We start from the raw sequence: 25,134 nt of genomic DNA on the forward strand, positions 1-25,134 counted from the left end.
AAGCTGTTGGGCATCACTGCACCCTGCCTCTTCTTCCATTTCTCCAATGCTGCTTGGCTGGCCCCCTGTTTCCAAGCCATGAGATTCAGAGAACAGAAGTAGAGACGGCTCCTGTCCTGGGCTCTCTGTCTGCCTGGGCAATTTGGCAGGTGGTTAAGAGACAGATGGCTGCTCTCCAGTGCTCTGTGTCTGAGAGGATGTGGCACTAATTGAAGTTGATGCATTAGCTGCCATCCATCCGACAACCACTTCAATTTGTTCTTCACGCAGCAGCGGTGTACGGCGCTCTGACACAAAGCTGCGCATGAATGACTGTTGCCTGGTGAAAGTGGGTGCTGATGAGTCACCGGTGCCCGCAGCAGGCACAGAATCCCCACGTCCCCTCCCTACTCCACGCCCACGCCCACGCCCACGTGCCTTACTCACTGCCTTCTTCATCTTGGTTGACTGATAAAGATAAGCAGAAAAGTACTAACGGCTTTGTGTGCTTATTCCTGAACAACTCCTCCTAACAGGTATAAGAAACACTAATTTTCTAAAGTGTGGACTAGACTTTAATATGAGCTAATGTGGCCTACACAAATGTAAAGTGGTGTAACTGGTGTGTTTGGTGAACTTTATTATTTTGTTTATTTTTGGGGGGCTGAACTGACAACAGATAGAGCTGCAGTCACACGGAGACCGTGCAGACAGCCGTAAACGGTGCTGCAAGGCCCAAAAACCCTCCTCTACGTTATCCTATGTAGTGTTTTTCCACAAGTTAGCTGGAGACGGGTGGAAAGACACTAATAGGAATTTTTTGAAAAAATGTGCAGCAGCCTGCACTACTTAAAACAAAATGAAAATTGATTTGGCGGTATGACGCAGTGAAGAACCCTGAGCTGGAGACAACCAGGCTATGGCTGCTCACAGACTACAGGGCGAGCTGCAGTCACACGGAGACCATGCAGACAGCCGTAAACGGCGCTGCAAGGCCCAAAAACCCTCCTCTATGTTATCCTATGTAGTGTTTTTCCACAAATTAGCTGGAGACGGGTGGAAAGACACTAATAGGATTTTTTTGAAAAAATGTGCAGCAGCCTGCACTACTTAAAACAAAATGAAAATTGATTTGGCGGTATGACGCAGTGAAGAACCCTGAGCTGGAGACAACCAGGCTATGGCTGCTCACAGACTACAGGGCGAGCTGCAGTCACACGGAGACCGTGCAGACAGCCGTAAACGGCGCTGCAAGGCCCAAAAACCCTCCTCTACGTTATCCTATGTAGTGTTTTTCCACAAATTAGCTGGAGACGGGTGGAAAGACACTAATAGGAATTTTTTGAAAAAATGTGCAGCAGCCTGCACTACTTAAAACAAAATGAAAATTGATTTGGCGGTATGACGCAGTGAAGAACCCTGAGCTGGAGACAACCAGGCTACGGCTGCTCACAGACTACAGGGCGAGCTGCAGTCACACGGAGACCGTGCAGACAGCCGTAAACGGCGCTGCAAGGCCCAAAAACCCTCCTCTACGTTATCCTATGTAGTGTTTCTCCACAAATTAGCTGGAGACGGGTGGAAAGACACTAATAGGATTTTTTTGAATAAATTAGCAGCAGACTACACTACTTGGAAAAAAAAAAAAAAGGACAGTATGAGGCAATGAACCACCCTCCCTGAACTGAATACAACCAGCTATGGATGGCCTATGTGGCTGCACTCAGACTAGAGAGTGGGCTGCACTCACACACACACACACACACACAGACCTTGCAGATCGCTGTGAAAACAGCGCTACAAGGCAAAAGCAAGGTGAATAGTAGGTGAACACAGCGGTTGCTAAATTAGCCTTTGGAAAGCACAAAGAAGCAAATCGCTATCTCTAAACTGGCCCTCAGTCAGCAAACAGCGTCCTGTCACTAACTGAATTCACAGCAGAGTGATCGCAAAATGGCGCCAGCGACTTTTAAACTGCATCATGACATCATTTCAGCAGCCAATCACAGCCTTGCCAGTAGTTTCATGCCCTCCATGCTAAACAGGATGTGCCCACACTTGGAATCATTCTCATTGACTGAATTTGTGCATTTTGAATCTGGGAACTTCCGATTCCGGTATCCGATACGCGGCAAGTATCGGAATACCGGTATCGGAATTCCGATACCGCAAGTATCGGCCGATACCCGATACTTGTGGTATCGGAATGCTCAACACTAATTCCGAGACATACTGTGTGCTCAGATCTAGCCAAATGCAGCCAAACTGATTGGTCGTCGTTTCATACTACAGATGGACAATGACCCAAAACATAAAGCCAAAGCAACCCAGGAGTTTATTAAATCAAAGAAGTGGAATATTCTTGAATGGCCAAGTCAGTCACCTGATCTCAACCCAATTGAGCATGCATTTCACTTGTTAATGAGTAAACTTCAGACAGAAAGGCCCACAAACAAACAGCAACTGAAAACCACCGCAGTGAAGGCCTGGCAGAGCATCAAAAAGGAGGAAACACAGCGTCTGGTGATGTCCATGAGTTCAAGACTTCAGGCAGTCATTGCCAACAGAGGGTTTTTAACCAAGTACTAGAAATGAACATTTTATTTAAAATTATTGAATCTGTCCAATTACTTTTAGTCCCTTTAAAAACAGGGTGGCACATGTTAAGGAGTTGAAACTCCTAAACTCATCATCCAATTTTAATGTGGATACCCTCAAATGAAAGCTGAAAGTCTGAACTTCAACTGCATCTGAATTGTTTTGTTTAAAATTCATTGTGGTAATGTCTATAACCAAAATTGGAAAAATGTTGTCTCTGTCCAAATATATATGGACCTAACTGTAAATCACACCAGGTCGCTGTTTAACTGTCTTTATATAGCAACAGCTTACTTTCTCCGGTTTCCCAGTGTGGACCTTAGGTCAATTTAACTCACCTGGGTATAGTTCACTTAAGTTATGTACTAAACTTTTGATATCCATTTTTAATATGTAAAATCTTTTTGATGTAATAACATTTTTTATATTTAGCAAACTCTATGTCCTCCTTTTTATGCAATTTATGCATGAGTGGTACTAAATTAATGGATAGTTTTATCACACTGGTATTTTTCTAATGATAGAAGCGAACTCTGTTGCTTCACAGAGTCACTGGGATTAAAGATAACGCTGTGGCCTTTTAACCTGACAGGGGAGCAAAGCTCACTAATGGAGCTGGTAGCATATAGTGGTCATACAGTCAGCAACAGCACTCAAACTCCGATCCGGAGGTGCCGGAATTCTAGTGGCTATACACCAACTCTAAATTCATACAGACAAACTCCTATCCGGAGGTGCCGGAATTCTAGTGGCTATACGCCAGCCCTAAATTCACACAGACAAACTCCTATCTGGAGGTGCCGGAATTCTAGTGGCTATATAGCCGATCCTGAGCACATGTTGACACAGACCACAAAGTAGCAAAGCCTATGAACTCATTGTTAGTGCTAGCGGAACACACCGAGTAAATATTGATGTTATTATTGGTGCCCGGGGTCCACCGTGCAGGAGGAACCTGCTGCTAGCAAATGACAGCACTATATGGTGGTATAAGCGAACTCTGTTACTTCACAGAGTCGCACAGAAAGAAAAACCTGTGATCTGTTAACATCACAAGAGAACACAGTGTAATAATTATAGGGGATAACTCAGGAGACTCTGCGTGGAACAAGACAACTACAGGACACAGTTTTATAAGTGGTAAAGTCTATATTATCACACAGTGATTCAAACAGGTGCAGAGAGAAACTCAAGTCCACAACACTTGGTGCAAATAATAAACGCAGCTTAGCAGTCTATAGGAAACTTCAGAGCAAAATGCAATCAAGCAGAAAGTCTATTCTTGTGGATACTTGACACGAATAAATCCTTGTCTTAGTCCAGACACAGATAGATATGCTTATAGGCAGTTCAAATCATATCTTAGCTCAACCAGGGAGGCCTGGTTAATAGTCTCAGGTTAATGCAAAGCAGCAGCAGCTTACATGTCCAGCAAATGCAGATGGAAGTAAACAGAGCAGCAGATGAAGGAGGATTACTGAAAACTTGTGTATGCAGCAGGAACTCAGAGCAGAGTAGCAGGATCACCACACAGGCTCACAGGAGCAGGTGCATAGCCAGGGAGTAATCAGAGATCAGGAGCTGGATGCAAGGCAGAATACTGTAGCACAGACTGAAGGCTGGGGTGGAGTTTTATAGCAGGAGACACAGTGCACATGAGACCAAAGACGTCATCTTGGAAAAGGTCAGTAATGCACAAAAGGTAAAAAATGTTCAGAGTTCTGACATTACTCCCTCCTTAGAAGTGGCCTCAGGACGATCCTGGACCTGGTTTCTCAGGGAATCTCTGATGAAAACGAGAAATCTTCTTTTGGGCATTGATGTTTTCCACAGGTTCCCAAGAGTCTTCCTCAGGGGGATATCCCTGCCATCTTGTCAGATATTGGAGCCGATTCCTGCGAATCCTGGAATCAATAATTTCCTCCACCACAAATTGTTCTTGCTTATCAATCACCACAGGCTGCGGAGGTGGCACAACACATCCCTGGAAGGTATTAGGAGATACAGGCTTTAGTAAAGATACATGAAAAACTGGGTGTACTTTCATTGTCCTAGGCAGCTTCAGCTGGCAGGCCACAGAGCTCACAATACCGTTGATCTTGAAAGGGCCAATGAATTTCTGTCCAAGTTTTTGTGAAGGAACATTTAACTTCAGATTCTAATCTATCTATCAGCCGATCTCTTATAACGTTCTTGAGATGTGGTCAGGGATTCCTTCAGAACCTCCAGATTTTGTCTAATCGCAGTCAGCCTTTCCTCCACTGCCAAAACCAGAGAATTAATTGGAGACCTAGGTAAAATACACGAATGATAACCCAGATTGGCAAAGAAAGGTGTAAATTTAGTGGAGGCGCTCTGAGAATTATTATATGAAAATTCGGCTAATGGCAACAACTCCAACCAATCATCCTGGAGATGACTGACATAGCATCTTAGATATTGTTCCAGCGTCTGGTTGGTACAAATGGTCTGACTATTTGTCTGGGGATGGTAAGCAGAAGAGAGACAGACATTAATATTGAGTGCAGAGCAAAACCCCTTCCAGAATCTTGAAGTGAACTGTACTCCACAGTCAGAGATGATCTCATCCGGAACCCCGTGCAACCGAAAGACATTCTGTATAACCATGTTCACTGTATCTTTAGCTGAGAGGAGGCCGGTGCACGGAACAAAATGAGCAGCTTTAGTCAGGCGAGCAACTACCACCATGATTGTATTCATGCCCCCTGATGTAGGCAGCTCCACAATAAAGTCCATTGATATAGACCCCCAAGGGCGGCACGCAACAGGTAATGGTTGTAGAAGACCCGTAGGTGCCACATGAGGAGTCTTGTAATGGGCACATACCTCGCAAGAGAAAACATAGTCCTTGGTGTCCTTCAGGCAAGTTGGCCACCAGAAGAATCGGCTCAGGAACTCTTGTGTCTTCTGTACCCCCCTGTGACCAGCCAACTTGGAGTCATGTACCAACTTGAGGATCTGCAGACGGACAACCTCCGGGACGTAGATACGTCGATCTCTGAACCACATGCCACCCTTAAAGACAAGATTAATATCCACAGGTGGGTTGATCAGAAATACATCACTTTCATAGGCCTCCCTGCATTCCTTCCACAAGTCCTGATCGTGGATAACTCCGATGAAATTGGCATCAGATAGAATTGTCTTGGATGGGGCTCCAGGTACGGAATCCGCAGGAGGGATTCGGGATAAAGCATCAGCCTTCCCATTATGAGAACCTGGACGGTACGAGATAACAAAGTTAAATTGATTTAAAAATAAGTTCCAACGAGCCTGATGAGGAGAAAGACATCTAGCGGATCTAAGGAACTCTAGATTGCGATGGTCAGTTAGCACTATGATCTGTTGTGCAGCTCCTTGCAGATGATGCCTCCATTCTTTGAAAGCCGCAATAATAGCCAGCAATTCCTTGTCTCCCATGTCGTAATTCTTCTCTGCTGATGTTAGTCTACGGAAAAAGAAAGCACAAGGATGTAGCAGACCCTTCTCTCCAGTTCTTTGGGAGAGAATACCCCCCAAAGCATTATCAGAAGCGTCCACCTCCACAATGAAAGGAAGTGTTGGATCTGGGTGTATCAACAACTGTGCTGATGTGAAACAGATCTTAAGCCGATCAAAAGCTTTTTGAGCCTGTGATGACCACTTAAAGGGCTTTTCCTTCTTTGTCATGGAAGTAATGGGACGGACAATATCAGAAAAATTTCGAATGAAGCGTATGTAGAAATTTGCAAAACCAATAAAACGTTGGACCTCCTTAACGTTCTTTGGTACCGGCCAGTCAAGGATAGCCTGAATATTACCATATTCCATGTTCAGCCCCTGGGGAGAGATGAAATAACCTAAGAACTGTATCTCAGAACGATGGAACTCGCATTACTCCGGCTTAATATACAGATGTTCTCTTTCAGATGTCTTAAAACAGTTTTGACATGTTCTTCATGTTCCTGTAGAGAGTCAGCAAAGTTTAGTATATCGTCCAAATAGATCACCACAAACTGGTCTAACAAATCTCTGAAAATGTCATTAGCAAGGTGTTGACATGTTGCAGAGGCGTTACAAAGCCCGAAGGGAATCACAAGAGATTCAAAATGTCCATACCGGCATCTGAATGCTGTCTTCCACTCATCCCCTGGACGAATATGCACCAAATTATAAGCCCCATGAAGATCCAGTTTAGAGAACACCTTAGCATGGTGGACTCTTTCCAGTAATTCAGGAATCAGAGGCAAAGGGTAACGGTTTCGTACGGTTACCTTATTGAGTTCTCAATAGTCAACACAGGGGGTCAGGGTCCCATCCTTCTTTTTTACAAAAAAGATAGATGCCCCTGCTGGTGAGGAAGAAGGACGTATGAAGCCTTTGGCCAGATTTTCATCAATATACTCTTTTAAGGCTTGAAGCTCAGGTGCCGCCAAAGGGTATACGTTACCAAAAGGAATGGCTGCCCTGGGAAGCAGCTCAATGGGACAGTCATAATGCCTGTGTGGAGGAAGCTGATCTCGATTCTTCTTGTCACAGATGTCAGAGAACTCTTTATAAGCTGGAGGTAAAGAAAATACCTGTACATGTGGTTCCATAGTTGTGGACTCAGGGACAGCTTCTGTTAACGCTGAGTTGCTCCTTGTTGGGAAGATAATCTCTTTGGTCTCCCAGTTGATAATTGGGTTCTGAGAACGCAACCAAGGAATGCCTAAAATCACAGGAAAATGAGGAGAAGAAATTAGCAAGAAAGAAAGTTGCTCCTGATGATTAGGCTCCAACAAAATTTCAAGGGGTACGGTCTCCTGATCCACAGGCCCAGAGATTAAAGGTGACCCATCCACTGTTTCCATGGTAATTGGAGTGGCTCTTTGCTGAATTTTAATACCATGTTCCTTGGCAAATGCAATATCCATGAAATTGCCACCTGCACCAGAGTCAATCATAGCTGAACTGGAAATCCACTGTCCTGAACACAGGATCTTAATAGGGAGAGAACAGTGAGAGTTCTTTTCCTTCAGCTCCTTGGGGGGTGAAGTCATAGAAAGTGAATGGAATGCAGCGTTTAAAGGCAGGCTACATTCAGAGATGTCAGATTCATCATCACAGTTGTCATACTCCCCCATTGCTGCTAGCACCTTGTAGGCCGTCTAGGACACTTAGGACAATTGATCAAGAAGTGGTCAGACTGCCCGCAGTAGAAACATAGACTTTCACGAAGGCGATGCTCCCAGTGCTCATTGATCTCGCGCCCCTGAACGGAATCAATTTGCATGGGCACCTCCTCCACCTCCCGAGTGGTTTTACCTGCAGGCTCTTTGGAAGGAAGTGAAAAGTTAGAAACACGGTTATATGCAGCAAATTTCTCCTGCCTACGCTCAGTAAGGCGAATGTCTATGCGCACACAATGCTGTATAAATGTCTCTAGCTCTTGTGGTGACTCAGAGCGGGCTAGTTCATCTTTTACAATACTAGACAGACCCCTTTTAAAAATAGGGAATTGTGCATAACTGTCCCAATTGGTATCTACCGCCAATCTCCTGAATTCAGTGGCATACTCAATAACAGAACGTTTAGCCTGGCATAAAGACAAAAAAGCAGATTCAGCAGTTGCACGGCGATTAGGGTGTTCAAACATTAATGCCATAGCGGCCAAGAAATCATCCAAGTCATTTAACCGTGGGTCACGAGACTCAATCATTGGATTCGCCCAGGCGAGTGCTCGTGAGGTCAGTAGCATTATTACACACAATACTTTGGATCTATCATTAGGAAAACTGTCAGCATGCACATCAAAATATAGCATACATTGATTCACAAAGCCACAAAATTTGTCGCGATCACCATTAAATCTGAATGGGGGCAACTTAGGTGGGCTAGCTGGTGGCGGTTGCCCAGAGGGTAAAGTCACTTGTGCAGCTATTTGCGTGCTTATGTCGTGAAAAGCCCGTACATACTGGGACTCTATGCCAGCGAGTTTGTTTTCCTGGGCTGCCATGCGGTTGCTCAAGTCCTGCAAAGTCTGTGCAAACACTTGTTGATTTAGTTCAAAGCTTCCAAACTTCTTTTGCAGACCTTCCACATCTTTCTGCAGTGATCTAATTATGGAAAACACCTGCTCTAATCTGCTTTCTGCAGTCATTGTTCCAGCAGTCTTTTTTTTTGGCTAGAGTATACTGTAATAATTATAGGTGATAACTCAGGAGACTCTTTGCGTGGAACAAGACAACTACAGGACACAGTTTTATAAGTGGTAAAGTCTATATTATCACACGATGATTCAAACAGGTGCAGAGAGAAACTCAAGTCCACAGCACTCGGTGCAAATAATAAACGCAGCTTAGCAGTCTATAGGAAACTTCAGAGCAAAATGCAATCAAGCAGAAAGTCTATGAAGCACAGTTATTCTTGTGGATACTTGACATGAATAAATCCTTGTCTTAGTCCAGACACAGATAGATATGCTTATAAGCAGTTCAAATCATATCTTAGCTCAACCAGGGAGGCCTGGTTAATAGTCTCAGGTTAATGCAAAGCAGCAGCAGCTTACATGTCCAGCAAATGCAGGTGGAAGTAAACAGAGCAGTAGATGAAGGATTATTACTGGAAACTTGTGAATGCAGCAGGAACTCAGAGCAGAGTAGCAGGATCACCACACAGGTTCACAGGAGCAGGTGTATAGCCAGGGAGTAATCAGAGATTATGAGCTGGATGCAAGGCAGAATACTCTAGCACAGACTGAAGGCTGGGGTGGAGTTTTATAGCAGGAGACACAGTGCACATGTGACCAAAGACGCCATCTTGGAAAAGGGCAGTAATGCACAAAAGGTAAAAAATGTTCAGAGTCCTGACACACAGGTAACTGCTGAGCTGATGGCAGTCAGTGGTCATGCACTCAGCGAAGCACATAAAACACTCCTCTCCGGTGGAACCGGAATTCCAGAGGCTATGAGCCAGCCCTGAGTACATTCCTACAAAACTCCTCACCGGAGATGCCGGTATTCTAGGGGCTTATTTCAGCCAAACCCTGTCCATATTCAGCCGTGACCACAATAGCAAAGCTCATACACATGTTGATACTAGCGCATGGCCATGCGGCCATGCAATTTTTTTGTAGTTGCAGCAACTTCAGGACCTTCCTAGAGGACCAATGGGAGCTGATGCAGTACCTGAGCATGTGACCCCTGACCTCCAATGAGAGTTCTTACCTTGATTATGCTCAGAAGGGGAAAATCAGGACTTAGTCCCAGAGACGTCTGCTCGCCGATGACCAGTACTGGCTATAATGGAAGAACCTGGAAGAATAGCAGTAACCAGGGACAGAGTATCTGCCTGAGTCAGACGCTGGGACCGACATCTCCACTGAGCAGGCTCCACTGTGGCTGGTGAAGGATGGGAGACCTCAGCGGAGATGGCGCGAGATTTCCCCTGTGCAGAGGCGGGAACTTGACACCTAACATTACCCCCCTCCTAGGGCCTCGCTACCCTCGAAGGCATCAATGAGCTGCGGAGCTTGAATATGCTCAGCAGGTTCCCAGGACCTGTCCTCTGGGCCATAACCCTTCTAATCCACCAAATAAAATTTTTTGCCACATACCACCTTGCACCCAAAGATAGCGTTCACCTTGTAATCGTCTGAAGATGAACCCGATGTCCTGGCAGATAACTCAGAAAACCAGGACATGTATTCGGGCTTTAAGAGGGACACTTGAAAGGTGTCGGTGATACATAGGTGTGGAGGAAGGGCCAGATGGTAGACCACAGGGTTAACCTGTTCCAGGACCTTGAAGTGACCCAAGTAGCGAGGTGCAAACTTAGTGGACTCAACTCGCAGCCTGATATTACGGGCGGAGAGCCACACAAAGTCATCAGGAGCAATGGTTGGAGCTGGGCACCGATGTGCATCGGCGGATGACCTCATTCTCTCCTTGGAGGCCCGGATGGCATCCTGAGTGCGGTCCCAAATGTCCCATGCCTCCACAGCCCAGTCTGCCACCCTGGAGTCGGCGTAAGACGTGGGCATAGGCACAGGAATCCATGGATGCTGACAGTAATTAAGGAGGAATGGAGTCAGACCAGTGGAGTAGGCTACGGCATTCTTAAGTGCAAACTCAACCCATGGTACCAAGGATGCCCAGTCTTCCTGCCTGGCAGAAACAAATTGTCGCAGATATGTGACCACAATCTGGATGGCCCTCTCTACCAACACATTCGTCTCGGGATGATATGCTGAAGAGAGTTTCAACTCAATGCTGAGTAGACGACAAAACTCTCTCCAGAACCGAGATGCAAACTGGGGACCCCGGTCACTGACAGTTTTGTCCGGCATACCATGCAGGCAAAAGACATGTTTAATAAGCAACACTGCCAGAGCCCGTGCAGAAGGTAGCCATGGAAGAGGCACCAAAAGCACCATTTTGGAAAAATGGTCGGTGATTACCCAAATAATGGTGCCGCCGCGGGACTTGGGTAAGCCCACCACAAAGTCCATCCCAACCATCTCCCAGGGCCTGTCTGCCATGGGCAGGGGATAAAGTAACCCAGCTGGCTGTTGTCGAGGAGACTAATTTTTGGCGCAGGAGACACGCCTGAATATAGTCTCCGATGTCATGGGCCATATGAGGCCACTGGTATGTCCTCGCCAGAAGCTCAGATGTCCTTTTGGTCCCATAGTGTCCACCCACCCTGGACGAGTGAACCCAAAAAAGAACCTCTGGTCGCAAATTTGCTGGCACAAACGTGTTACCTGGGGGCACAGACTTTAGCAAAACCGGAGCCACGGTCCTCAGGCTCTCAGAAGGGACAATAAGCTGAGGTTCCTCCTTCTCCTCCGCTGATGACACTATGGAGTGGGATAGAGAGTCAGTACGAATGTTCTTCTCCCTGGAGAGAAAATGGAGGGTGAAATGGAACCGGGAGAAGAACAGGGACCATCTGGCCTGGCGAGAATTTAGCCCCTGGCAGTCTGAATATAGACCAAGTTTTTGTGGTCTGTGAAAGCTTAGAAAGGAAAGCGAGCCCCCTCCAAGAGGTGTCTCTACTCCGAGAAGGCCAACTTCATAGCTAGCAACTCCCTGTCCCCGATGGAATAATTCCTCTCTGCCGGTGTGAAGGTCTTAGAGAAAAAGAAGCAGGGATGCTTCCGACCTTGAGCATCCTTTTGGAATAGGACTGCTCCAGCACTGACAGATAAGGCATCCACCTCCATTATGAAAGGTTTATCTACATTGGGGCGATGTAGAATGGGAGCGCTAGCAAAGTGGGGCTTAATAGAGAGGAAGGCCTTGGAGACCTCCTCCGACCACAATTTGGGATTTGCTCCCTTTTTGGTGAGGGCAACCAAAGGAGCTACTAAAGTTGAGAAGTGGGGAATGAACTGGCGATAGTAATTAATGAACCCCATAAAGCGCTGCACCACTTTAAGAGAATGGGGTTCCTGCCAGTCCATCACAGCCTGTAGTTTGTCAGGATCCATAGTCAATCCTTGGGCTGAGATATAGCCCAGGAAAGGCAAAGACTACTGCTCAAACACACACTTCTCCAACTTGGCGTTGAGGGAATTTGCCCGTAGGAGGTCAAAAACTTTGCAAACATCTCTCCGGTGGGAGTCTATATCTGGAGAGTAGATGAGAATATCATCCAGGTAGACTACAACCGAGGAGGAGAGCATATCCCAGAAGATATCATTTACGAAGTCTTGGAAAATGGCGGGGACATTACAGATCCCAAAGGGCATCACCAGATATTCATAGTGCCCATCCCTGGTGTTAAAAGCTGTCTTCCATTCGTCCCCCTCATGAATGCGAATAAGGTTGTAAGCACCCCACAGATCTAGTTTCGTAAACACTCTTGCTCCCCGAAGCCTGTCAAAAAGCTCAGATATCAGGGGCAATGGGTACTTGTTCTTAACGGTGATGGCGTTAAGAACCCTGTAATCTATGCATGGCCGTAATTCTCTGTTCTTCTTCTGCATGAAGAAGAACACAGCCCCTGCAGGTGACACAGACTTCCTAATGAATCCCCTTGCCTGATTCTCCTGGATGTACTGAGACATTGCCTCCATCTCTGGGAGAGACAATGGGTAGACTCGACCCCGGGGAGGCTGAGCACCAGTCAAGAGGTCAATAGGACAGTCATAGGGGCGGTGAGGCGGAAGGGTCTTCGCAGCCCTTTTGGAGAACATGTCCGCATAGGGCCAATATTGCTTGGGGAGAGAGATCTGTGGGTACCTCTGTAGTAGCAACCTGAACGCATTCCCTCTGACATCTACCCCCACAAGATTCACTCCATCCCAAAATCCTGCCTGTAAACCACTCAATATGAGGAGAGTGGTACCGTAGTCAAGGTATCCCTAACAGGACCTCATCAATTTCCTCAGCAATGACGAGCAGAGATATTACCTCCTGATGAGATGGCGACATGGATAGAGTAAATGGGATGGTCTGGTGTGTAATCTGTGAGGGCAGCGTCGACCCATTCACCTCTTGTAGGGTCACTGGTTGAGCGAGCATCACCAGAGGTATTGCGTGTCATTGGGCAAAGGCAGAAGACATAAAATTGCCCTCCGTCCCGGAATCCACGCAAAGCTCTCCCGAATGAGTGGACAGGCCATTGGTAATTGTCCCCTTAAACGACAATTTGGAGGCAAACGTCGCCGTGTCTAGTGAACCTCCACCTACTACCACTAGACACTGATGTTTCCCAGACCGCTTGGGGCATCTGTTGGCAAGATGTCCTGACTGCCGGCAAACATGACAGACCCTAAGTGCACGAGCTGTCCGGGACTTAGATCCCGCTCGTGACATCTCCACGGCCTCATGTGATTTGCATGCCTGGACCGGAGATTCCAAAGGTTTGGCGAAGGTGGGAGCCAGCCGAAACCTCTGAATACACTGGGCTCACTCTAACCTCCGGTCATTAAAATGGAGGTCAAGACGAGTAGATACAGCTTTTAGATCCTCCAGTGTGGCGGGAATCTCCCTAGTGGCCAGAGAGTCCTTAACATGGTCAGCCAGCCCCCTCCAAAATATAGGGATGAGGGCTTTATCCAACCACTCCAGCTCAGAAGCTATGGTGCGGAAGTGGATGGCAAAATGGCTGACCAAGGATGAGCCCTGGGTCAATGCCAACAGTTGGAGCTCAGTATCATGGGTGATTCGAGCTCCTAAAAAGACCTGTTTCAGAGTGCTCAGGAACAGCGTAGCACTCTGCACCACATGATAGCCACGCTCCCACAGTGGTGTAGCCCACTCCAACGCCCTGTCCGACAGGAGAGACATAATGAATCCCACCTTTGCCCGCTCTGTAGTGAAACGTGCAGCCAGGAGCTTGAGGTGTATAGAGCACTGGCTCACGAAACCCCTACAAGATTTGCCATCACCAGATATTTCTGGCAGTGGGAGGCGAGACAGGGTCAGAACAGGAGTGGCAGTGAACAAAGTTGCTGCAGCCATGCTAGCAGCCTGAACAGCTACTGCGGTAACATCCACAGCCGAGGTTGTGCGCTCAAGAGCCACTAACCTGCCCTCCAGCTGCTGGATGTACCGCAAAGATTGCTGTTTGTTCGCCATTGCTAGCCAGACCCTGGCACTAGTATTATGTTAGGGCTAGCAGAACGCATTGAGAAAATATAGATGTTATGATTGATGCGTTCGCAGCCCAGGGTCCACCGTGCAGGAGGAACCTGCTGCTAGCAAATGACGGCACTATATGGCGGTATAAGCAAACTCTGCTACTTCACAGAGTCGCACAGAAAGAAGATGCTGTGCCCTGTTAACGTCACTGGGGAACACAGGTAACTGCTGAACTGATGGCAGTCAGTGGTCACACAGTCAGAGAAGCACACAAAACACTCCTCTCCGGTGGAACTTGAATTCTAGAGGCTATAAGCCAGCCCTGAATACATTCATACAAAACTCCTCACCGGAGGTACCGGTATTCTAGGGGCTTATTGCAGCCAAACCCTGTCCACATACAGCCGTGACCACAATAGCAAAGCTCATACACATGTTGATACTACCGCATGGCCGTGCGGCCATGCAAACCTTTTATAGCTGCAGCAACTTCAGGACCTTCCTAGAGGACCAATGGGAGCTGCAACAGTACCTGAGCAACTTCAGGAGCTTCTTAGAGGACCAATGGGAGCTGCTGAATTACCTGAGTATGTGACCCCTGACCTCCAATGAGAGGTCTTACCTTAAGCATGCTCAGAAGGGGAAAAGCAGGACTTAGTCCCAGAGACGTCTGCTCACCGCTGACCAGTTCTGGCTATAATGGAAGAACAGCACTAACCAGGTGCAGAGTATCTGCCTGAGCCAGACACTGGGACCGACATCTCTGCTGAGCAGGCTCCACTGCGGCTGGAGAAGGATGGGAGACTGCAGCGGAGATGGCTCGAGATTCCCCCTGTGCAGAGGCAGGAACTCGACATCTAACACTCAAGAACATAAATTGATACTAGCGCGTGGCCCTGCGGCCATGCGACCCTTTTATAGAGAAAGCTCTCCAGGACCTTCCTAGTGGTCCAATAGGAACTGCTTCAGGTTCTGAGCATGTGACCCCACCTCCAATGAGAGGACGTCCCTTGGGCATGCCCAGTGGAGGAAAAGCAAGACTTAGTCCCAGGGGCATCTGCTCGCCGCAGAATAGTGCTGGTTACTAGGCTGAGCCTGGAAGACCAGCAGCAACCAAGCGCACAGTATCTGCCTGAGCCAGATGCTGGGACCGACGTCTCCACTGAGCAGGTTCCACTGCGGCTGGAGAAGAGTGGGAGAACATAGCGGAGGTGGCTCGAGATTCCCCCTGTGCAGCGCAGGAACTCAACGCCTAACACAGTCAATTTGAACAGTTTGTGATTTGGTTAGTTTGAATTGCCCAAAAAACCTCTGACATTTTACAGGTTGCCAAAATTTGCATCAGCACAAAGTTAAAAGCTTTGTCATAACACCTTGCAACTTCCACATCACATGGCTTAGGTTTGAATACTAAACAATTTTCTGTACAATGTAAGTGCACAAGGACAGGGTCCTCTCCCCTCTGTACCGGTCTGTCATTGTAAATGTGTTTACTGTAAACGATATCTATAACCCTGTATGTAACCCCTTTTCTCATGTACAGCACCATGGAATTAATGATGCTATATAAATAAATAAATATTGTATATACTCGAGTATAAGCCAACCCGAGTATAAGCCAACCCCCCTAATTTTGCAACAAAAAACTGGGAAAACTTATTGACTCGAGTATAAGCCTAGGGTGGAAAATGCAGCAGCTACCGGTATATGTCAAAAATAAAAATAGATACCAATAAAAGTAAAATTAATTGAGACATCAGTAGATTAAGTGTTTTTGAATATCCATATTGAATCTGGAGCCCCATATAATGCTCCATGCAGTTCTTTATGGCCCCATAGATGCCCCATATAATGCTCCATGCAGTTATGGCCCCATATAATACTCCATGCAGTTATGGCCCCATAGATGCTCCATATAATGCTCCATGCAGTTATGGCCCCATATAATGCTCCATGCAGTTCTTTATGGCCCCCATAGATTCCCCATATAACACTCCATGCAGTTCTTTATGGCCCCCATAGATGCCCCATATAATGCTCCATGCAGTTATGGCCCCATAGATGCCCCATATAATGCTCCATGCAGTTGTGGCCCCATATAATGCTCCATACAGTTATGGCCCCATAGATGCCCCATATAATGCTCCATGCAGTTGTGGCCCCATATAATGCTCCATATAATGCTCCATACAGTTATGGCCCCATAGATGCTCCATATAATGCTTCATGCAGTTATGGCCCCATAGATGCCCCATATAATGCTCCGTACAGTTATGGCCCCATATAATGCCCCATATAATGCTCCATGCAGTTATGGCCCCATATAATGCCCCATATAATGCTCCATGCAGTTATGGCCCCATATAATGCTCCACATAATGCTCCATAGTTATGGCCCCATATAATGCTCCATATAATGCTCCATACAGTTATGGCCCCATATAATGCTTCATATAATTTAATGCTTCATATAATGCTCCATACAGTTATGGCCCCATAGATGCCCCATATAATGCTCCATACAGTTATTGCCCCATGTAATGCCCCATATAATGATCCATGCAGTTATGGCCCCATATAATGATCCATGCAGTTATGGCCCCATATAATGCTGCATGCAGTTATGGCCCCATATAATGCTCCATACAGTTATGGCCCCATAGATGCCCAATATAATTCTCCATACAGTTATGGCCCCATATAATGCCCCATATAAAGCTCCATGCAGTTCTTTATGGCCCCATAGACGCTCCATATAGCATTGTGCCACATGTAATGCTGCTGCTGCAATAAAAAAAATCACATACTCACCTCTCGTCGCTGCCAGATGCTCCTCAGCGTCCCGTCTTTCCGCACTGACTGTTCAGGCAGAGGGCTGTGCGCACACTAATACATCATCGCACCCTCTGACCTGCACAGTCACTGCAAGAGGACGGGAAGACGGAGCGGCGCCCAGCGAATGGAACGCGGACAGGTGAATATGAAATACTCACCTGGTCCCGGACTGTCCCATGTTACTGCAGCTTCTTCCTGTAATGAGTGGTCACTCGTACCGCTCATTACAGTAATGAATATGCAGCTCCACCCCTATGGGAGTGAAGTCCATAGTCATTACTTTTATGAGCGGTATCACGTGACCACTGAACAGAGGAAGAGCTGCAGCGAGGGAGACCATGGGACAGGCTGGGACAGCGTTAGGAGTGCCGGGTCCAGGTGATTATGCGACACTGCTCTCTCCCCCTCACCCACCGACCCCGCCGCCGAACATGACTCGAGTATAAGCCGAGATGGGCACTTTCAGCCCAAAAATTTGGGCTGAAAATCTCTGCTTATACTCGAGTTTATACAGTAATAATAATATTAATAAATAATAATATGAATGCTGTGGATGTAATTCCTTTTGTGGGAGTTACTATAATTTAAATACATTACTTGTTTTCATCATTATTATGAACACAGAGTTTGAAACTCAATGACAAGATGATTTTGCTCTACTCACGAGTACTGATGAGCGAATTTGTCCAGAAAACGATCACCAAACATAAATTCGACACCAATATTGCACATTCGGATTCTTGATCGGAAACACAAGCAAAATTTTATAAAATCGGTAAAAATCGGTAACATTAGGTAAAAGTGTGGTAAAATATTTGCGCTACCACAAAAGTATTTTCAGCACTTTAGCAACCTTAATGGTGGTGTATCATGAGTGTATGGCACATTTTTGATGAGGGGAGGGGGTTTGCATAGCTCAGAGGCACGGCGTTCTTGTAAACATATACATATATTTTTTCCTAACTTTATGTGTGCACATTGCAGCTAGCCAACAAGGGCTCAGGAAACACCCACAATGTCCTGACACAACGGCTTGTGTCATTGGCTGCTGAAATTACATGTCCCTCTCCATATACATTGCAGACATCTTGTTTTAGTGCCATTTTGACACTTTAACAGCACAGAGAGGCTGCACCTGACCTGCAAGATTTTAACTAGTTAGTTAGGAGGTTGTATGTCAGTCAGATAGTGTAGCTAGCTGCTGTCCAGTGGGGCTGTTAAATTTACCTTCAAGCACTTTTTTCTTTTTTGAACATTACTGAGGTCCACAAAGAAAGCCAGCAGGACACATGTTGTGCTCTGCTTCTATTGTGCTCCATGCATGAGTATAGCATTCCAATTATTATTTTTTCACTAGCTAAATGTGAAAAGCCTGCTGTATCCCACATTTTAGCTAGTTAACTAGGAGGTTGTACGTCAGCCAGATAGTGTAGCTAGCTAGTGTCCAGTGTGGCTGTTAAATTTACCTTCCAGCAATTTTTTGTCATTACTGAGGCCAGCAAGGCACATGTCCTACTAATGCACTGCTTCTATTGTGCTCCATGTATGATTATAGCATTCTAATTAATATTTTTTCAAAGCTAAATGTGAAACAGCCTGTTACACACACCCCAATAACCATTTGGACACACATACTGGATGGCCACATGTGTTATGATCCTGGTGGTAAGGAACACATGAACTGACCTGATGGGTAAACCAAAAATAAGGACAAGCTCTGGGAATGTGGGAACTTTACTGACCGCAATCCTGATCCTATCAACACACACTATAGGCAGCCGTGGAGCGTTCCTAACTCGGCCTAGACGCCTCGTTCACAGCCTGAGAAACTAGCTACCCCTAGAGAGAAACAAAGCCTCACTTGCCTCAGAGAAATTTTCCCCAAAGTGTAAGCAGCCCCCCACAAATAATAACGGTGAGTTTAAGGGGAAAACACAAACATAGAAATGAAAATAGGTTTTAGCAAATGAGGCCCGCTAATAACTAAATAGTCAGAAGATAGCAAGGAATCTGTGCGGTCAGTATAAAATACTACAAAAGTATCCACGCAGAGAATACAAAAAGACCCCCACACTGACTCACGATGTGAGGGGCGCAACTCCGCACCCCAGAGCTTCCAGCTAGCAATCAAATAGCATATAAGTAAGCTGGACTGAACTCATAACATACTGAGAAACATTTTCAAATAGCAATGAGCAAAAATGGACTAGCATGAACTTAGTTTCTCCACGAGGAGACAGGTCACAAGGGAAGTCCCAGAGAGATCTGAACCAGTACTGAATACAACGACAGCAGGCAACAAGTAAAGGTCCAGATGGAGTTAAATAGGCAGCAGACCTAGCAGGAAACGAGGCAGCTGGAGTCCAGCTACAGACCAGCCGTAACACTAAAAGCCACCAGAGGGAGCCCATGAACAGAACTCACAAAGTACCACTCATGACCACAGGAGGGAGCCCGAGAACGGAATTCACAACAGTACCCCCTCTTGAGGAGGGGTCACCGAACCCTCACCACAGCCCCCAGGCCAATCAGGATGAGCCAAATGAAAGGCACGAACCAAATCGGCAGCATGGACATCAGAAGCAACAACCCAGGAATTATCCTCCTGACCATAGCCCTTCCATTTAACCAAGTACTGAAGCTTCCGTCTCGAAATACGAGAATCCAAGATCTTCTCCACCACATATACCAATTCTCCCTCGACCAACACCGGAGCAGGAGGGTCAACAGAAGGAACCACAGGCACCACATAACTCCGTAACAATGACCTATGGAACACATTATGAATGGCAAAAGATGCTGGGAGGTCCAAACAAAATGACACAGGATTGAGGATTTCTAAAATCTTATAAGGACCGATGAAACGAGGTTTGAACTTAGGAGAGGAAACCTTCATCGGAACATAACGAGATGACAACCATACCAAATCCCCCACACGAAGTCGGGGACCCACACAGCGACGGCGATTAGCAAAGCGCTGAGCCTTCTCCTGTGACAACATCAAATTGTCCACTACGTGGTTCCAAATCTGCTGCAACCTATCCACCACAGAATCCACCCCAGGACAGTCAGAAGGTTCAACCTGACCTGAGGAAAAACGAGGATGAAAACCAGAATTACAAAAAAAAGGCGAAACCAAAGTAGCGGAACTAGCCCGATTATTGAGGGCGAACTCAGCCAATGGCAAAAAAGTCACCCAATCATCCTGATCAGCAGAAACAAAACATCTCAGATAAGTTTCCAAGGTCTGATTAGTACGTTCGGTTTGGCCATTCGTCTGAGGATGGAAGGCCGAAGAAAAAGACAAATCAATGCCCATCCTAGCACAAAAGGACCGCCAAAATCTGGACACAAACTGGGACCCTCTGTCAGACACAATGTTCTCCGGAATACCATGCAAACGGACCACATTCTGAAAAAACAGCGGAACCAAATCAGAGGAGGAGGGTAACTTAGGCAAAGGCACCAAATGGACCATTTTAGAAAAACGATCACAAACCACCCAGATGACAGACATCCTCTGAGAGACTGGAAGATCCGAAATAAAATCCATGGAAATATGCGTCCAAGGCCTCTTCGGGACAGGCAAAGGCAAAAGCAATCCACTGGCACGAGAACAGCAAGGCTTGGCCCGAGCACAAATCCCACAGGACTGCACAAAGGAACGCACATCCCGCGACAAAGAAGGCCACCAAAAGGACCTAGCCACCAAATCCCTGGTACCAAAGATCCCAGGATGACCCGCTAACACTGAAGAATGAACCTTGGAAATAACTCTACTGGTCCATCTATCCGGGACAAACAGTCTCTCCGGTGGACAATGGTCAGGTCTATCGGCCTGAAACTCCTGCAGCACCCGCCGCAAATCAGGGGAGATGGCAGACAAGATCACCCCCTCTCTGAGGATACCAGCCAGCTCAGATACTCCCGGAGAGTCAGGCACAAAACTCCTGGAAAGGGCATCAGCCTTCACATTCTTTGAGCTCGGAAGGTATGAAACTACAAAATCAAAACGGGAGAAAAACAGTGACCATCGAGCTTGTCTAGGATTTAACCGCTTGGCAGACTCGAGATAAATCAAATTCTTGTGATCCGTCAAGACCACCACGCGATGCTTGGCTCCCTCAAGCCAATGTCGCCTGTCATGGTTCCCAATGGCAAGGGAACGTAAGAAACATATAAATAACGAACGAGCTCTCGGGTGATGGAAACTCGAGTTGACCGTGAGCTAAATCTACCACACAACTAATAGTAGCCAGGGAGCATACCTACGGCTTCCTAAATGCCACGCGCCAGCCGGAGGACTAACTAAGCCTGGTAGAGGAAGAAACAGACCTGGCTTACCTCTAGGGAAATACCCCAAAAGATGATAGCAGCCCCCCACATGTAATAACGGTGAAATAAGAGGAAAAGACATACACAGTATGAAAGTAGATTTAGCAAAGAGAGGTCCACTTACTAGATAGCAGAAGGATACAAAAGAGGACTTCACGGTCAACTGAAAACCCTTTCAAAAACCATCCTGAAATTACTTTAAGACTCCTGTGTCAACTCATGACACAGGAGTGGCAATTTCAGCCCGCAAGAGCTTCCAGCTACAGAGAATTACAAAAACTGCAAACTGGACTAAAGATACAAAACAAAAGGACAAAGTCCACTTAGCTGATCAGCAGACTAGTAGCAGGAACATGCAACCGAAGGCTCTGGTTACAATGGTGACCGGCAAGGAAATGACTGGAGAGCAAGGCTAAATAGGAAACTCCCAAACGCTGATGGAAGCAGGTGAAAGAAGCAGCAAAGTGCAAACAAGTCACCAGTACCACCAGCAACCACCAGGGGAGCCCAAAAAGCGGATACACAACAGTACCCTCCCCTTAAGGAGGGGGCACCGAACCCTCACAAGAACCGCCAGGGCGATCTGGATGAGCCCTATGAAAGGCATGAACCAAATCCGAGGCATGAACATCAGAGGCAGTTACCCAAGAATTATCTTCCTGACCATAGCCCTTCCATTTAACCAGATATTGAAGTCTCCATCTGGAAATACGGGAGTCCAAAATCTTTTCTACCACGTACTCCAATTCACCCTCCACCAGCACAGGAGCAGGAGGTTCAGTAGAAGGAACCACCGGTACCTCATATCTCCGCAACAGCGACCGATGGAACACATTATGGATAGCGAAAGATGCCGGGAGGTCCAAACGAAAGGAGACAGGGTTAAGAATCTCCAAAATCCTATAAGGACCGATGAATCGAGGCTTAAATTTAGGAGAAGAAACCCTCATAGGGACAAAACGGGAAGACAACCACACCAAGTCCCCAACACGAAGGTGGGGGCCAACACGACAACGGCGGTTAGCAAACTGCTGAGTCCTCTCCTGGGACAATGCCAAATTATCCACCACTTGTCCCCAAATCTGATGCAACCGATCCACTACCGCATCCACTCCAGGACAATCCGAAGATTCAACCTGACCAGATGAAAAACGCGGATGAAACCCTGAATTGCAAAAGAAAGGAGAAACCAACGTGGCAGAACTAGCCCGATTATTAAGAGCAAACTCCGCCAACGGCAGAAAGGCAACCCAATCATCCTGATCCGCAGACACAAAACACCTCAAATAAGTCTCCAAAGTTTGATTAGTTCGTTCCGTCTGGCCATTAGTCTGAGGATGGAATGCAGACGAAAAAGACAAATCAATGCCCAACCTGGCACAGACTGCCCGCCAAAATCTAGACACGAACTGGGTACCCCTGTCAGAAACGATGTTTTCCGGAATACCATGCAGGCGAACCACATTTTGAAAAAACAGAGGGACCAACTCAGATGAGGAAGGCAACTTAGGCAATGGCACCAAATGAACCATTTTAGAAAAATGGTCACACACCACCCAGATGACAGACATCTTCTGAGAAACAGGGAGGTCCGAGATAAAGTCCATAGAGATGTGCGTCCAAGGCCTCTACGGAATAGGCAAGGGCAACAACAACCCACTAGCCCTAGAACAACAAGGCTTGGCCCGAGCACACACATCGCAAGACTGCACAAAAACACGCACATCTCGAGACAGGGAAGGCCACCAGAAGGATCTAGCCACCAAATCTCTGGCGCCAAAAATTCCCGGATGACCTGCCAGAGTAGAAGAATGAACTTCCGAGATGACTCTAGTGGTCCACTCGTCAGGAACAAACAGTCTACCAGACGGACAACGATCAGGTCTATCCGCCTGAAATTCTTGCAAAGCACGTCGCAAATCAGGAGAGACAGCAGACAAAACCACTCCATCCTTAAGGACACCAGCAGGTTCAGAATTCCCAGGAGAGTCAGGCTCAAAACTCCTAGAAAGAGCATCTGCCCTCACATTCCTAGAACCCGGTAAGTACGAGACCACAAAATTAAACCGGGAAAAGAACAACGACCAACGTGCCTGTCTAGGATTCAGGCGCCTGGCAGACTCCAAATAAATTAAATTCTTGTGATCAGTCAAAACTACCACCTGATGTTTGGCACCCTCAAGCCAATGACGCCACTCCTCAAATGCCCACTTCATGGCCAAAAGCTCCCGATTACCAACATCATAGTTTCGCTCGGCGGCCGAAAATTTTCGCGAAAAGAACGCACAAGGTCTCATCACTGAGCAGTCGGGACTTTTCTGCGACAAAACCGCCCCCGCTCCAATCTCGGAAGCATCGACCTCAACCTGAAAGGGAAGAGAAACATCAGGCTGGCGCAACACAGGGGCAGACAAAAAGCGGCGCTTAAGCTCCCGAAAGGCCTCCACGGCAGCAGGGGACCAATTGGCAACATCAGCACTAGTGTTGAGCGATACTTTCCGATATCGGAAAGTATCGGTATCGGAAAGTATCGGCCGATACCGTCAAAATATCGGATCCAATCCGATACCGATACCCGATCCCAATGCAAGTCAATGGGACGAAAATATCGGAATTAAAATAAACCCTTTATACACTTGTAGGTTCATTCTACATGAAGGAAAACAACTAAGAATAATGTAGGATGTATTGGGGGACGTGGCGGAGACATTAAAGGCACAGAGGTTTAGCCCAATGTAATAGAATAGCAGGATTTTTTTTTTTTTTTATGACGTTCGGCGTTAGAAAGAATTTGACTGTTATTTTTTTTTTTTTTTATGTCACATATTGATGTTTCACTATCACTACTTCAACGCCCTTCACCTTCTTTTTTACTTCTCCCACGCTTTCTTCTTCATTATCCTCATCATCAGCTTCTTTGACATCAACTTCTTCACCTTATTCATCTTCTTCTTCATCTTCTAACTATTATTTTTTGGGTTACATTGTTCATATTCTTTTTATTTTACTATTATCTTCATCATATTCAACTTCTTCATCATATTCTTATTTGTGACAGGCATTCCCGTAGTTGTTATCTATAAAAGTTTGAAGATTACACCTTCCGTTCTGCCTGTCACAAACCAGTTACATTTGTCCGCGTTCAGTTTGGCCTGCAGCATCAGGCTTTATCCAGGGGCACCACGAGGAGGAACGGACTCACCCCCATACACTGCTTAGTCTTCTTCTGCTTATAATTTACATAATATTTTTTTGCTCTGATATTTTGTGTTATGCTTAATGTCCTTCTGCTCTTTGTTCTGCAGCCTCTTGTTCTTCTGCTTCTCGGTCTTCCAGGTCGTCGTCGTCTCCAGGGTCGTCGTCTCCGGGGTCGTCGTCATCGGGGTGGTCTCCGGGGTCGTCGTCATCGGGGTGGTCTTCAGGGTCATCGTCTCCAGGGTCGTCGTCATCACGGTGGTTGTCGTCTCTGGTGTCGTCGTCATCTTAGGGGTGTTCTTCCGGGTCATCGTGTTTAGTCTCTTGAACTTGGAAATGTAGCAGAAGGTACAAGAAGGCTGAGAAAATGCCGAGAACCAGCTGATGGAACTGGAACTCGGATGGCTACCCGAAGGTCCAAGAGCCAATGGAACTACCGAGGACCAGCTGACGTTACTGGAACCCGGTTACTAAGCAGGAGGTACCCGTGCCTGAAAGCACTACCAAGGACCACCTGACGTTGGTGGAACTCGGATACCCAGAGGGAGGCACCTAAGCCAAAGGCTCTGCCCGGAACCAGCTGACGGTACTGGAACCAGGATGGGGAGCAGAAGGTACA

The sequence above is a fragment of the Ranitomeya variabilis genome, chromosome 1, assembly GCF_051348905.1.
Source record: "Ranitomeya variabilis isolate aRanVar5 chromosome 1, aRanVar5.hap1, whole genome shotgun sequence".
In the NCBI taxonomy this organism is placed as follows: domain Eukaryota; kingdom Metazoa; phylum Chordata; class Amphibia; order Anura; family Dendrobatidae; genus Ranitomeya; species Ranitomeya variabilis.